Genomic DNA, 16,605 nt, shown 5'->3' with positions numbered 1-16,605 from the left:
ATGAGGTAGGATTACAGTATATCTAAAATATAGAAGAGAAAAAAAAAAAAAACCTGGGAAATTTTGCTCATAAAGTTGACACAGCCTATTCTCAAGGAGCAATGGATTTTTAAGCATGTCCCCCCCCCGCCCCACCACGAAATGCAAGATGGAAAGGCATTTTAGAAGTAGGGCAGGAATATATTAAGGGTTCTGATGAGCACTAACTTCATCTTTTATTTTTCTGGTGCAAATGTTCTTGCCCAACACATCTGGGAGACTACTCCCTCTTGCCACATGAATGCACATCATATATAGTGGATGCCCATTTAATAAAGGACTTGGAAAGCCTGAGAGTGACAGGGGAGGGTGGACCTATTGGTCTCATAAACTGTATCGCAGTATCAGAATGCGATAGTAAGTCATAAATGCCATGAAAATGCTACTCATGTCAGGGTAAACTACAAATAAGAACTTTATGATGTCACAATACATCAGAGTTATATTTATGACTGTCCAGTGAGGAACAGTCCTTTAGCTGTACCAAAAAGAAGATTTTTATCTACCATAAACCCAGCATAACCAGTTTATTGCTTCCATTAACATGTAATGTGTGACGAATATGCTTGGAGAATATTAAAAGCCTGAACACAATAAGACTTTTGGCTGACTGTGACATAAGACTACTGTTCTGTTGGATTTAACAAATTACTCACAAAAATTATGATTATATAATTGCTTACTTATGAATAATCTACAAGAGAGTTAGACAAACTTTAACTGTAAAGGACCAGATTGTAAATATTTTCAGCTTTGCAGATAAATGGGCTCTGTAACAACTATTCAACTCTGAGCTTATAGCAAGAAAGCAGACATAGGTAACATGTATTGCTAAGTGAATGATTGTGACTGTGGTCAAATAAAATGTTATTAACAAAAACAGGATGCAGACCAGCTTTGGTCCTCAGGATAGTTTGTTGACACTTAGTCTACCATAATTTAATTTGAAAGCTTTACTATCTGGTTGTCTCTAGTCTGTTTTCCAGTAGTCATGTACAGATGTGAGAGCTGGACCATAAAGAAGGCTGAGTGCCAAAGATTTGATGCTTTCGAAGTGTGGTGCTGGAGAAGACTCCTGAGAGTCCTTTGGACTACAAGGATATCAAACCAGTCAATCCTAAAGGAAATCAATCCTGAATATTCATTGGAAGAACTGATGCTGAAGCTGAAGCTCTGATATTTTGGCCACCTGAAGAGCTGACTCTTGGGAAAAGACCCTGCTGTTGGCAAAGATTGAGAGCAGAAAGAGAATGGGGCAACAGAGAATGAGATTATTGGATGATGCCATTGACTCAATGGACATGAGTTTCAGCAAACTCAGGGAGATAGTAAAGGACAGGGAAGACTGGTGTGCTGCAGTCCATGGTGTCTCAAAGAGTTGGACACAACTGAGTGACTGAAGAACATGCTTGCTTTGCAGCTTTTGGGCTTTAGACCAAAGGCGAAATTCTAAATTAGAAGTGACCTGTTCTCCTTTCTCTACCTTCCTAGCTATGGATCAGACAGCTTACAAGGATTCATTTTTTGGGCCAGACACAGTGTGAGGAATAAGGATGTAGTGTCAAAAGAGCCACAGTCCTTTCTTCTTCTGTATCATAAAAGAAAGAAAGTGAAGCCGCTCAGTCATGTCCGACTCTTTGTGACCCCATGGACTGTAGCCTGCTAGGCTCCTCTGTCCATGGGATTTTCCAGGCAAGAATACTGGAATGGGTTGTCATTTCCTTCTCCAGGGGATCTTCCCAACCCAGGGATCGAACACAGGCCTCCTGCACTGCAGGCAGACTCCTTACCGTTTGAGCCACCAAGGAAGTCATAAAAGATGGTATCAAAAAAATGTGTCAAACCAGAGAGAGAGAGAGAGAAAAAAAAATAAATAGATTAAAAAATGGTAAATTTTGGAAGTCCATAAACTTCATAGGAAGAGAAAGCAGGGAAACAAACAAATAGAATATACTACACTGGGAACAGAGGGAATAATAAATGTCTATGGGGGTATTACTCCAGAAGGTTCATGATTGGATTTGCCTCTTTATATACAGTGACAGGTAAGCTCCCTTGTCCAATATATTTTGGGTTATACCATTTTATTTACAGCCACTTTCTCCTATGTGTTGGGAGCATCGTATATATAGCTCCCACAGAGGTAGACTAGGGCAGGATTTTATCTTCAGAACTGAGATTTTGAATTGGATTAAATCCTTTCTAAGGTATATGCACCACAAACTCTTCTCCTTCTATACAGTTTCTTGGGGACTCAACTTTCTGCCTGAATCAAACACCCTGCACCTTGAAAGGAATTTCCATTTTGGATATTCCCCTGTGTAGACCCCCTCAATATCTACTCATGGAGGCATAAAGCCGTGGCAATGTCTCCCCGACAGAAAGTGCATTCTCAGGCTTGCTTATTTTCCCCAGAAGTCAGCTAAACTTTCATGTGAGTGGCGGAAACTGTGAAGCTGCCCTCCTAAATGCTTTATAAATGCCATTTAGCTGGTACTGTGGGGAGAGAACTTAAGAAAAATTCAACCCTGATAGAATTACATTTGTTCTTCATTCAATCTTGGTGAACTTTCTAGGCTGTAGAGCATATTGCTTTTATTGTGCTGTCATTTCTGAAAACGAAATTGCCCCAGAACTTTTATAATCACCCAAGAGAACTCCTAAGTGGGTTTAGTGTCATTCTATGAATCACAACTCTGAAATAGGGTTCATGGTGGCCCAGTCATTTCCACACACTCTGACTCATGGGATCTTCGAAGCAGTCAAGGTGGAGCCCCTTACCTGCCTGCCGGGCACAGCGGGGCTCTTAGAGGCAAGAGTGACCTCCCAGGATTTTAGATCACCTAATACAGCCCTTCTGTGAAAAGAGGCCCAGAGGACAAAGTCATTCATCCAGTAAAAAAAGGTTATAGAGTGATGTCACAGAGTCAAGGAGCAGCTCAATATGGGCCAGAGTTCTTGTCACTGTTTCCCGGGGGTCTCTACTTTGTGCTTATACACCAGTTTAAAATAAAAGAGACAAAATGAGATAATGAAATTCATCAACTGACAGCTCAGAGTCAACTGGCTCCAGTAAAAGCAATGCCTTTCATGAGGCAAATAACACCAGGTGCCAGGAGGCACCTTAAAATCAAAGCTTGAAACGCCTTGACAGGAGAGGATGAAGACCCGGGGTTCATGTTCTTTGCCCACCACCATTCATTCCTGGAAGTTGTCTTCTGGTAGATTCTTAGATAAAATAAGGGTTTGTATATGTATATGTAACAGGCATGGATATTAAAAACACAACTTCATGTGTGTGCATGTACACACACATATATATATATATATATACATATATATATATATACACATATGCTATATGCTAAGCTGCTTCAGTCATGTCTGACTCTGCAACCCTATGGATGGTAGCGCACACACACACGGCTTCCCTGATAGCTCAATCAATGCAGGAGACCCCAGTTCGATTCCTGGGATAGGAAGATCTGTTGGGAAAGGATAGGCTACCCCCTCCAGTATTCCTGGTCTTTCCTTGTGGCTCAGCTGGTAAAGAATCTGCCTGCAATGTGGGAGACCTAGGTTCAATCCCTAGATTGGGAAGATCTCCTGGAAAAGGGAAAGTATACCCATTCTGGTATTCTGGCCTGGAGAATTCCATGGACTGTATAGTCCATGGGGTTGCAAAGAGTCGGACATGACTGAGTGACTTTCACTTTCACTTATACACACACATAACTTCATATATATTAAAAAAAAAACATATATATATATATATATATATACCTACACACAGAGCTTCATGAAAATTCTGCTAAGCCCACAGTACCAAAAATTATAAATATATCTGCCTACTCTTTGAGTTTCATTGCTGTGTAGGGTTGGGTATGTTAAATCAATGTTTTATTCATTTATATTTCCAAGACCTAGAACACAGTCTGGTGTACAATCAATGCTTAGCAAGTCTTCTTCATTAAATTGATTCAAAATATTTTTTTTTTTTTACTGTTGTAAAATAGAAAAGTGTCATACAAAGCTGTAATAAAAATAAAGTTAATGATCATAGGGAGTGTTTTGAATGCTTATTATGGTCAGGTACTATTCTAGGGGATTTACATGGATTTACCTTTTAATTCTCAAAACAGACCTACAAGGGACTATTAGTACCCATTTTATAGAAAAAAAAAAAACCTGAGGATAGAGATATTATGTAATTGCAACATGGTCCCTAAACTGGAAAGTAAAGGCTTCTAAGTCAGCATTCAATCCCCCAAATTCTGGCCCCTGAATCAACCTTTTCAGCTACAGAAATAATTCAATAAGTTAACTTTTAAAAATTTTACTATAGTGAGTGCAGCTAAGACAAAATGGGATTCAAAGTATCATTATACAATAATTATTTTGTGCGATAGCATTAACTGTGACAGATCTTGGCCAGCTATAAGATTGTTAAGGACTGAAAGTCTTCATTATTCTAACTTAAACTTTCTCCATGTCAGCAAAGTAAAAAATAAGTTTGGAATGCCCATCTCACTCCCCACCTTAAAAATACTGGGAAAGTTGTTAGGCAGAAATAAGAATATTATATGAAACAACTCTACAAGTGCCTTATCACCTCCAAGAATGATTCCAGGACGCTCTGCAAAGGAATTCTGAAATTCTTCACCCTGACCCATCATCAGCCACACACACTGCTATAAAAGATCGCCAAGCAGCAAATGTGGGTCCACGTGCAACTCAATGTATATCCATGAGAAAAAAAAAAACAAACTACCCCACTCCAAGGAAGAGATGAAAACTAGCTTTCTCTTTCTCACATTTAAGAAAGTGGAGTCTTTTCCTGTTTAGTTGGTACATTCATTTGTGGCATATTTTAGATTTCACATATAAGTGGTATCATATGGTATTTGCCTTTCTCCTTCTGACTTACTAGGGGGTGGGGAGTTGAGGAAGGGAAACATTGGGAGTATGGGATTAGCAGATATAAACTATTACAGACAGGATGGATAAACAACAAGATCTTACTATTTAGCACAGGGAACTATATTCAATATCCTGTGATAAAACATAATGGAAAATAATATGAAAAAGTATATGTATATGTATAACTGAGTCACTTTGCTATACAGCAGAAAAGAACAGAAATTGTAAACCAACTATACTTAAATAGAGGCTTTCCAGGTGGTGCTAGTGGTAAAGAACCCGCCTGCCAATGCAGGAGACAGAGAGACTTGGGTTTGATCCCTGGGTCAGTCGGGAAGATGCCCTGGAGGAAGGCATGGCAACCCACTCCAGTGTTTTTGCCTGGAGTATCCCATGGACAAAGGATCCTGCAGGTTACAGACCATAAGGTCGCAAAGAGTTGGACACAACTGAAATAAACTTTAAAAAAAAAAGAAAGAGGAAGTAAAGTTTTCAACAATTTAAAGCACTTCTTCCTTTAAAAAATGTACAAATTTTTGAATGTCTACTCTGGTCCTGGCACTGATACAGCTTTTGAGATACATGGTCCGTCTCCTGTGGATCTGTGAGAGGCACATATTCATCAAATAATCACACACCCAAAATGCAAAAGACTACAGAGTGATAGAGTTAAGACTAAGAGGTGAACCTTGCTCTAAAAGCCTATGAAGAAGGAGAAGACTCTTGAGAGTCCCTTGGACTGCAAGGAGATCCAACCAGTCCATTCTAAAGGAGATCAGCCCTGGATGTTCTTTGGAGGGAATGATGCTAAAGCTGAAGCTCCAGTACTTTGGTCACCTCATGCGAAGAGTTGACTCACTGGAAAAGACTCTGATGAGGGACTGGGGGCAGGAGGAAAAGGGGATGACAGAGGATGAGATGGCTGGATGGCATCACTGACTAGATGGACGTGAGTTTAAGTGAACTCCGGGAGTTGGTGATGGACAGGGAGGCCTGGCGTGCTGCGATTCATGGGGTCCCAAAGAGTTGGACATGACTGAGCGACTGAACTGAACTGAACTGAATTGAACTGAATCCCTAATGACTTTCTTGAGGAAGCAATGCTAGTGCTCATATCTAAGCAATCAGTAAAGTTTGGCTAAGAGTGGAGGGAAAGGAAGAGGATGAGCAAAGGACACAAGAAAAAGACCCTAAAGTGAGAGAAGGAGGAAATGTGAGGGTGTAAAGAGGTGAGATACAGCCAGTGGGGCTGGAGCAGAAGATCCAGACATTTGGACCTGCGATAAGATCTTGAAGTCTTGCTGCCACGTTGAAGAGCTTTATGCTAATCCCGGGGGCATTGTAAAGCCAAAGATATATTAGTCTTTGTCTCAGGTTCCTCAGATTCACACATTTGCAGTGTGGAGAGGCAGCAGAGTGAAAGGGGAGGGATCAGTAATATGGCTACTGAACTATATACTGATATCTATAATTTTTGAGTTCAAATAAATCTAAATCCATATAAAATACTAATATAGTTGCTAAGGGTTGAATTGTGCATCCCTTGAAAAAGATGTGTGGAAGTCTTCACCCCCAGTGCCTCAGAAAGTTACCTTACTTAGTAATACAGTCTTTACAGAAGTAATCAAGTTAAGTGATCAAGAGCTCAGACTTGGGACAAGATTGCCAAGGATGATTGCCCATGTGCTAGCTGAGTATCCAATCTCTGTTTCTATTAAATAGAATATGCTCCAAAGAATATTTAATTAATTATTTACATGAGTAAATAATTTGTTAAATAAGGGGAGTTTTTCTCTTATGACTCTTCCCAACAGTACAATAACGATTCTTGTTTCTTCTTCTTAATAATAGCATGATAACTTTTAATAGGAAATCATAATAATTTCCTTTTCTTGATCCTACTTTTAAGTTAGGTTCAATTTCCCCCCTTCCTTTTTATAACAAAATACCTCAAAAGCCTTATGTATTCTTCCAGCCTATGATGATTCTCCTACTCTCTTTTAAAATCATTTAGACTTTCATCATAATCAATCCCCAAAAAAAACATTAGTGAAGACCATTGATGACCTCCACATTGGCTAATTCCATAGTCCCTTCTCATCCTGATTTTATACTAACCCATCTGCAGAATTTAGCATGGTTATCATCTGTTCCCACTTGCTACAGGTTTTCTCACTTGGCTTCTAGGACATCATATTCTTATGGTTTTCCTACTATCTCATTGGTTGATCTTCTCTGTTCTGTTTGTTGATTTATCCACTTCTGCCAGAGCTCTTAAAATTGAGTCATTGGATCTCTACTCCTCTATAGACACTCACTTCCTTGGTGATGTCATCTAACCTTGCAGCTTTAAATATCATCCATATTCTTATGCCTCCCACTTGTACATATCCAGACAAAATGTTTCTTTAGAACTCTAGACTCATACTTTCAATTATCTACTCAACACCTCCACTCATATATATAAAGGATCTCTAAAGCTTCATCTGCCTCAAGCTGACCTCACATTCTGCACCCAAACCATACCACTTTCAGTTTTCACCATCTCAATCAATGGCAACAACCCATTTCTTGCTGTTCAGGGCAAAAATTTTACACGGCGTCCGCAAAGCTTCTTAACTTTCTTTTCCAGCCTGCAGCCTGTTAGTTTGTACCTTCAAAATGGAACAGCGTCCAGACTACTTCCATTGTTCAGTCAGTTCAGTTCAGTCGCTCAGTCGTGTCCGACTCTTTGCAACCCCATGAATCGCAGCACACCAGGCCTCCCTGTCCATCACCAACTCCCAGAGTTCACTCAGACTCATGTCCATCGAATCGGTGATGCCATCCAGCCATCTCATCCTCTGTCGTCCCCTTCTCCTCCTGTCCCCAATCCCTCCCCTTATATCCCATAACAATAACTTATGTTATCGCTATCAATATGTTATCCCAATAACAATATGTTATCCCATAACAATAACTTCATTGTTAGCTGATTCCAATGCAATAGTCAGACTGGTGGACTTCCTTCTCTTTATTTCTACTCTGCATCCAACATAGTACCCAGAGTTGCTCTAAACCATTTATTTCACCTTATTCCTTTGCTCAAAACTCTCCAATAAAACATGAAAAAGAGAAAACATATTTTACATTAGAGTGAAAAGAAGAGTAGCAATAAGGAAAAGACAGGACTTATAAGCATTAGTATATTAGAACAAAAATCGAAATGAATGGATAAATATCATAATACTGTGTTTTTCTATTGGTACTGGGGTTTGCATTATCTATATTTTCAAAATAATGATGTTTTGAAGGGAAACTATGTTATGGAATCCAAACAGCAGGCTTAAATTTCATATCTAATAGATCCTACACATAAAGCATAAACCATCAGCCATTTATTAACTCGTGTAAGATCTATTAATAATGCAACTACAGTGTATTGGGCAGGTATAACAATGGGTTGTAATTGGGATTAATTAAATTATCGTAAGAAAAGATGAAATTCTATAAATAAATCTGTATCAGTAAAAAGATTTTCAGGCTGAAGATACCAACTAAACCATCAAACAGTATGTGGTAGATAATTCATTTTCTTATAACTAACATTTAAAATAAATAAACATCGATGATGTTTGTAGATTGTTTTGTTTGTTTTAGAGCAGACTTTGAACTATAACATTATTTAATTAGTGTGTGTTAGCAGAACTTTGCCCATTCTTAAGGTAAAATGAAACATTAGAAGTTTAATTCAATTTCTTCCTCTCCCCCATTATCTTTGGTCTGCAAATATCACTATTCTTTTGACCCCATATATTATTTGTGGACTGAGCTACATCGTTTGGCACTTGTGTTTCTTTTTATTCTTTAAACACATATTTAGTTATTTTCCCTTTTGGCTGCACTGAGTCTTCACTGTCGTGTGCAGGCTTTTTCTAGTTGTAGACAGTGGGGGCTACTCCTCCTTGCGATGCACAGGCTTCCCATTGCGGTGGCTTCTCTCCTGGTGCTTCTCACCACGGTGGCTTCTCTCGTCGTGCTTCTCACCGCGGTGGCTTCTCTCGTGGTGCTTCTCACCGCGGTGGCTTCTCTCGTCGTGCTTCTCACCGCGGTGGCTTCTCTCGTGGTGCTTCTCACCCAGCGGTGGCTTCTCTCGTCGTGCTTCTCACAGCGGTGGCTTCTCTCGTGGTGCTTCTCACCGCGGTGGCTTCTCTCGTCGTGCTTCTCACCGCGGTGGCTTCTCTCGTGGTGCTTCTCACCGCGGTGGCTTCTCTCGTGGTGCTTCTCACCGCGGTGGCTTCTCTCCTGGTGCTTCTCACCGCGGTGGCTTCTCTCGTGGTGCTTCTCACAGCGGTGGCTTCTCTCGTCGTGCTTCTCACAGCGGTGGCTTCTCTCGTGGTGCTTCTCACCGCGGTGGCTTCTCTCGTCGTGCTTCTCACCGCGGTGGCTTCTCTCGTGGTGATTCTCACCGCGGTGGCAGAGCAAGGGCTCTAGGGTGGGTGGGTTGCAGTAGTTGTGGCTCCCAGGTTCTAGAGCACGGGCTCAGTAGTTGTGGCACAGGGGCTTCAGTTGTTCCCCGGCATGTGGGATCTTCCTGGAGAAGGGATCGAACTTGTGTCCCCTGCATTGGCAGGCTGATTCTTAACCACTGGATTATCAGGGAAGCTTCTACGTTTCTTTTTTATCCTTTATTTTTGGTATGTTTATGTTCATTTCATCTTTTTAGATAAGCAGCCAGTAAGTAATTCAAGGACCTATTCGAACTTTTCCTTTCCCCAAACTCTCAGAATAGTGAAAACACAGTGATGTTTAGTAAACATCAGTTTATTGGGATTAAAACACACTCATCCTCAGAAATCAAAGTAACAGTTAACAAGTCTTATTACCACACACGATAACCTCCAATTTTTCATAAGAACGTTCTCTTTTCCTTCCTTGTTTTGCATAACTTTCAAAGACCCTGAATATTGGCTGAATCTTTCATTTGTTCTTTTTATCCAAATATGCAGAAAGCTTCTAATTTCCAAGGATACAAATAATCTGTCATGATATGACTTCTAAATGCTAGCAAAGTCACCGTTCTATTATCCTCCAAAGGAGCTAAGACCTGATCAAATTATTCTGGACAGCATCAGCACAAACCTTAAACTATCTATAGAATTCACAATGTGTTGACATGGCTGACTATTTCTAAATCCTTCACAACATCTCTGATATTTTTTATGTTTTGCCATCTCCCACAGAGTGCTTCTTTCAGTCTGTCGCTTTCTTTCTACATGAAAACTCCCTTTGATTCTCTCCTGCTGCTTATAAGTAAACTCCCTGATGTGTTTGCAATTTATTGTGATCTATTTTCCTCTTTCCAATAAAGATGAATTTTACAGACCCTCTCATAGTGACCAATGTAGGGGAAAAAAACCCAAAAACTTCTGAATATTAGCAACAAGCCAAGTACATCACATACAGTTGACACTAAACAAATAATATGTGACTATAAATTATTTATTGTCCCACCATTTTAATACAGGAATTGCTGAACAAGAATTTACAGCAAGGAATAGGTAGCAAGCAGTGACCGTGAGAAATGGTAGTTATTTTTCTTCAACTTCTATTTTCATTAAAGCCACAAACAATTTTTCTTTGCCTAACTAAAAATTTTCTCCAAGATAGTGGCACAACAAACCAGGTATGGAGGTCAGCTAATGATGTATGATGACCCATGGCCAAGGTCAAGGCTTACAATCCAGATCTGACTTACTTCTCCAATCTGCTGGTTCCCTGTAATTTATACAATGCCATGCCATGCTCTGCCTCTTTAGTCATGTCTGACTCTCTGACCCTATAGACTGTAGCCCTCCAGGCTCTGAAGTCCATGGGATTTTCTGGGCAAGGATACTGGAGTGGGTTGCCATGCCCTTCTCCAGGGGATCGTCCTTTCCCAGGGACTGAACTCACATCTCTTGCATTGCAGGCAGATTCTTTACATCACACTGACCTCAAATATGTCCCACCCTTGCACACCTTTGTCCCTCACAGTCCCACCTGCATGGAATAAACGTCTACAAGTGGCCGATGCCACTTGGAAAACTCATCATCTTTGCAAAAGGAGCATCAGCATCCATAGATTTGGGTTCTTTCCAAGCATGCTCACACCAACTATCGTCCTCACCACTACGACAGAGTTCACCACTTACTCCTCGTATATACTGTGCAAATAGCTTGTTTCAAAACACATGGTTTACTCATTTCCCTGTAGTTGACTCATTTGTTTACAATCCTATGTCTCATTATGTGACTTTCGTAGCCAGGGCCCACGTCTTTGGGCTTTTTTGATCCACTCTGCCTATCACAGCACTTGAGGCAAGTTAAGTGCTCCATTAATAACTGTTGAATGTTAATGTTTAGAGGACTGAAAAAAAAAAAAACTGGACAAGTGCCTTATCCTCACCACAAATTAGGAGTCCAAGAATTATGCTTATACTCTCTCACAAAATCATATTCCTCTAAGAAAAAAAATTTGATTTACATTTCTATAGGTGGGAAGGTAAGTTAGTCAAATTCTTTAAAGATAAACTATTTTGGTGACATTATTGTATCACTAAAGCATTATTGTAAATAATACAGTAATAAACATTTATTATACTATTTATAATAATAAATGTTTATTATTGTAAATTTATAGAAATAAAAATGAGACAAAGAACATGTTATCAAGTAGAAATATATTGATGGATTTGTCATATAATTAATGTTTATGAATTTTGTGTAGTTTATAATTAAAGTTCATGATTCCATGTACATAGATGCTCCTTAAAAACTGGAAAACGTCTTAACTAGGTAAAACTTATCTTTTTTCAGTGTCAATAATTGATATATTAAAATCATTTTTAACAGGTAATGCTAAGAATATCTTCACTTGGGCCTTCTGTGGATTGCCAGTGAAATTTTAAGACTGTAATCCAAATGAAAATGTGGAATTTCATTCCACAAAGGAATAAAAGAAATTTGAAACTTAAAGAACTGAAACCATATTTTTTTTAAAGAAAATAACATTTTCTCAAAATAAGAAAATTTAACGTTATCTCTGAGTAAATCAAACACTACTTCTGTGAAAGGAAAACAGTGTTTCAGTCTGAGGTACAAAGGTCTGTCTAGTCAAGGCTATGGTTTTTCCAGCAGTCATGTATGGATGTGAGAGTTGGACTGTGAAGAAGGCTGAGCGCCAAAGAATTGATGCTTTTGAACTGTGGTGTTGGAGAAGACTCTTGAGAGTCCCTTGGACTGCAAGGAGATCCAACCAGTCCATTCTGAAGGAGATCAGTCCTGGGTGTTCTTTAGAAGGAATGATGCTAAAGCTGAAACTCCAGTACTTTGGCGACCTCATGCGAAGAGTTGACTCATTGGAAAAGACCCGGATGCTGGGAAGGATTGGGGGCAGGAGGAGAAGGGGACGACAGAGGATGAGATGGCGGGATGGCATCACCGACTCGATGGACGTGAGTTTGAGTGAACTCCGGGAGTTGGTGATGGACAGGGAGGCCTGGCATGCTGCGATTCATGGGGTTGCAAAGAGTTGGACACGACTGAGCGACTGAACTGAACTGAACCATGGAACCATCAACAGGAATTCAGAAATTTCCAAATAAGAAATGCAATGGAGGAAGAAGATTATTCATGTTTACAAGTTGCTAAGTCAAGTTCGACTCTTTGGTGAGCTAATGGATTATAGCTCTCTAGGCTCCTCTTTTCATGGGATTTCCCAGACAAGAATACTGGTGTGGATTGCCATTTCTTTCTCCAGGGGATCTTCCTGACCCAGGGATTGAACCCATGTCTCCTGTATTGGTAGGTGGATTCTTTATCACTGAGCTACCTGGGAAGCCCAAAGAGATTATTACTATTCCCCAAACTGCTCATTGTGTTTATGAAGAAAGAATGGAAAGAGATTTGAATATTATTGGGAAATCTCTGTTAGGTCTCTGTAGGTTTCAATGAATTGCATTTCATAGACTCGCTGAGTAATCAAATTATGATAATTTGCAGGAGACATCCCAACCTCTTCAAGTAAGGTGAACATGCGTGATTTCCTCTTTATTTTCTTTGTTTTGTGGTTGTAATCAAATTCACAACATGAAGTGTCATTAATTGTATATAATGATACTCCCACCGTGATTTATGGAAAGGGCTAAAGCAATTCTGACATCTGACAACAGTTACAGTCATTATATCTTGTCCTTATGAACATGCTATTTTGTTTCATTAACTTCAGTGATTTTGTGAATTTCAATAGTGTTCATGTACAGTATTTAAATATTCTCATGTCATAAGGACAATAATAACTTGAATTTGGGAAAGTAAAATCATAAGACATAAGGTTGTCTTCCTTTCTGGAGCTCCAGCAAGGAAATTGAAAAAAAGTACAGTAGAATGTATCACTATGTGTAATCTAATTACATCGTATTAATACATATCCATCTCATGAGTGGAGTCTGAGTTTGATCAACTATGCTACCTGGCAGGAATTAAAACCGTCACACTGTAACTCTGAAGAAACTAACAGAAAGAGTAAAAAAATTGCACACAAGGACTAAATATAGTAGAACTTAAAAAATTCTTATCCTTGATTACATCTCAATTGAAGAATTTAGAAAGGAAAATATAGCACTTAAGACATCTTATAGAAAAGCCTATTAGAAAAATTAATCTTGAATATAAAGAATTTGATTAAGGACTGATTTTGCAAGCTTTCCTCAGTGAATCAACCATAAACTTTAACCTCTACAGAGTTTTTGAATGGTAACACAATTTGTAATAGAGACCAGCAAAGTAAAAATAAACTGATTGCCTTACATTATTTATAAATGTAATGGTTCCTTTCCCCTTGCAGTGCTAAGACCTTGTACACACCAAACAATTTACCAAGAAGAAAAAGAATATTACACACAGGCAAGAATATATAAAAACAATAAGATATTATATAACCTACTAGAATTATACTCCTGAAGACAGATTGCATTTTTTAAACAATTCACCCCATTTAGTTTATTCTTGGATTGTGTTTTGGGTTCTAGCTAAAACTTCTTTTCATTATTAATTATGAAGTCAGAAGGGGCAATACATAATAGAACATTTTTCATAGTGCTTCTTGTGGATTTTCCAAAAATATTTGTGATTATCATTTCAACTGGATTTCAAAATAGTATATAAATCCCTTGGAATTCAACATTAAAAAATGACAAAATACTAAGAACTAGGAACTAAAATACTAAATACAAAATACTAAAACTAGGAACCTAAGTTTTGTCCCAAAGTAAGCCCTAATAATAAGCACAGAAGCAGTTCACTACTGTGAATGATATTAGCCAAGAGGCGAGAAGGTAAAGTATCCATCTTGGTTGGAAACTGGATCATAGTCATTCAGAAGATTCAACAAAGGAAAAAACACAATTTTGAAGTCAACACTCAGGGAACACTAAAAGTGCAAGTAATGGGAGCTCAGCCTGTTCTCATGTACAATCAATAATAAAACCAGGTATGTAAGAATTGAAAGTTTGTGAAAAAGAAATCTTCTCTTGCCAGTGGTTTTCAACTACAAATTGGACTGCTCAAGAGAGAGGAATAACAAAGTTTTCACTTTTAACTTTATCCTACAGGACTCTGCGTAAGGTAGAACTGGTGGTATTTATTTTAGAAATATTGGACCATGACTCATTAAGTCTGGGGATTTTCCATTAGAAATTGTGAAATTATTTGGAATACTTAATCTGGCTTTAATTATGCAATTGCCTAAAACAAAAATCGTAAAGATGTTTTGCCGGGGTCCTGCCCTGGCTGATCCAGGGTATTCGAAGTGGGGACGGCGTCGGCGACCTATTTATTTAAATATTTTATCAAAGATATAAAGAGTAATAGGATGAGGATAGCTCAGTAGGAAAATTCAGTGGAGAAAAGAGGCTGAGTAGCTTGGTTTACGCGGGAGACCAATAAAACTTCAAGACAAGAAGTTTGCACCACTTACGTAGGCCGCAGGCGTCCTTCCGTTCTCCCGAAGGAGAGGAGACACTGAGGCCTCCCCAGTCGGATCTTAGAAGCCCAGGCATAATTAGTAAGCATGGTGGGTTCCGCGCTCCAGATGGAGACTCAGCCAGAGTGAGAGAGAGAGAGACATGGGGAGACCAGTATTTCGAGAAACTGATCCCAATTCTTTATTTTCCATGGTCTACTTTTATGCACTGAGATGTTATGCAAAAGTCACGCGGGGTCAGCAGTCCTGACTTTTATCAAAGTCAGGTGCTTCATACAAATGTATACAGAGGTCTTAGGGGTGTTACATCATCTTCTGGCCAGGGGGGGCCTGCTGACAATTTACGACCCTCTCCTTGTGACAGCGGTCAGTCAATCAGGACACTTATTTCTCCAGGGCTGATTATTCTCAAAACAGACGCCACCCAAATAAAGTTACATTCCTACAGGGTGAGGGTGTAGTGGGTTTTAGTTAAGGAAAGAATTTACTTAGCCTAAGGTCTAACGTGATTAATATCAAAGGTTAATTCTATATATTCATTAATGTGTGTAAGGGCAGGGGATATGGAGACTTAGCAACAAACATTGGCTCAACAAATGAAAAACCCTTCACCAACACAATTTCTAATTAGCCCATTATACTTATACTAATAGTTTTCTAACTTTTCTAAGGAACCTGTTTTTAGGTTTAAAGCATCTTGTGCCTCTCACGGTTGGGAGGCTGTGAGCGATCACATGTGGCCGGACAAGCCTGTCAGGCAGGCCAGAGAACCTTCAGAGGAGTTTGTAGGTTAAAACACTCTTATCACGCCCAGGAATTATTATAAACTGGAGCTCTAAGTTAACTCCTTCTCCAAAAGAGGTGGTGGGGGACAGCCCCCCGTAAAGTCAAAGGTGTAGGTGAGCACAAAGTAGTAAAGTAGGCAGGCTCTGGTTATGGGGGTAGATGCTCGAGGAGTTCCAGGGGGACTCCTGAGGCTCGATCCCGCCTTTGTGTATGTCGAGCCTCCTTCCTCATGACCTTTGTCACGGGCGGAGTACCTCACTCTGGCCCCCAACAATGTTTTGAAGGGTGTGTAAAGAAAAGACTAGGAGTGTGATATCTCACTGAACTTCATTTTTTAAAAGACCAATGCCTCATTTATAAAAAGACCAGTCCTCATTGTTCTTTGCTTAGCAGGTTAGGACATGGATTTAATTAAAACTGCAGTGAGGTTCAGCCCCATGTGTACCTCACATGCCTTGTAGAAAGCACACGTTTCCAAAGAGAATTGTGCTGATACATAAAAACATTAGAAATGAACATAAACCTAGATGACCTTCACAAGTCTTTCTTTGTTTGTAGAAGTCTCTTGCAGTGCACAATCGGGACAGGGCAAAGAGAAGGAAAGCGTATTCCTCAAAGCAGATACAGCATCTCATAATTAGGACCACCATATTCATAACATGACACTTTTTAAAAGTGGCTAGTAGGCTTTTATACTTGACTACTTTGGAATATGTCTTATTTGTTCCATTTACATAGAACATTAATGCCATCTAATATCTTTAATTATGAGAAGTCACTTTTATTTGCCAAACACATTTTGAAATCTGTCTATGTCATGTGACCATTCATGCCACTTATCATCCTCACTGGGCAGA

At 39.4% G+C, this 16,605-nt stretch overlaps 1 protein-coding gene across 1 annotated transcript in view; it reads right to left on the bottom strand.

Annotated features, from left to right (window-relative positions):
- Positions 1-16,605, bottom strand: part of GPC6 (glypican 6) — a 1,236,352-nt gene that overhangs the window by 581,895 nt on the left and 637,852 nt on the right. The gene's annotated exons all lie outside the window — the stretch shown is intronic.

Source organism: Bos mutus, chromosome 12, assembly GCF_027580195.1.
Source record: "Bos mutus isolate GX-2022 chromosome 12, NWIPB_WYAK_1.1, whole genome shotgun sequence".
NCBI lineage: Eukaryota > Metazoa > Chordata > Mammalia > Artiodactyla > Bovidae > Bos > Bos mutus.
Note: the sequence above shows the minus strand (reverse complement) of the source record. Positions and strands in the feature narration are given on the sequence as shown.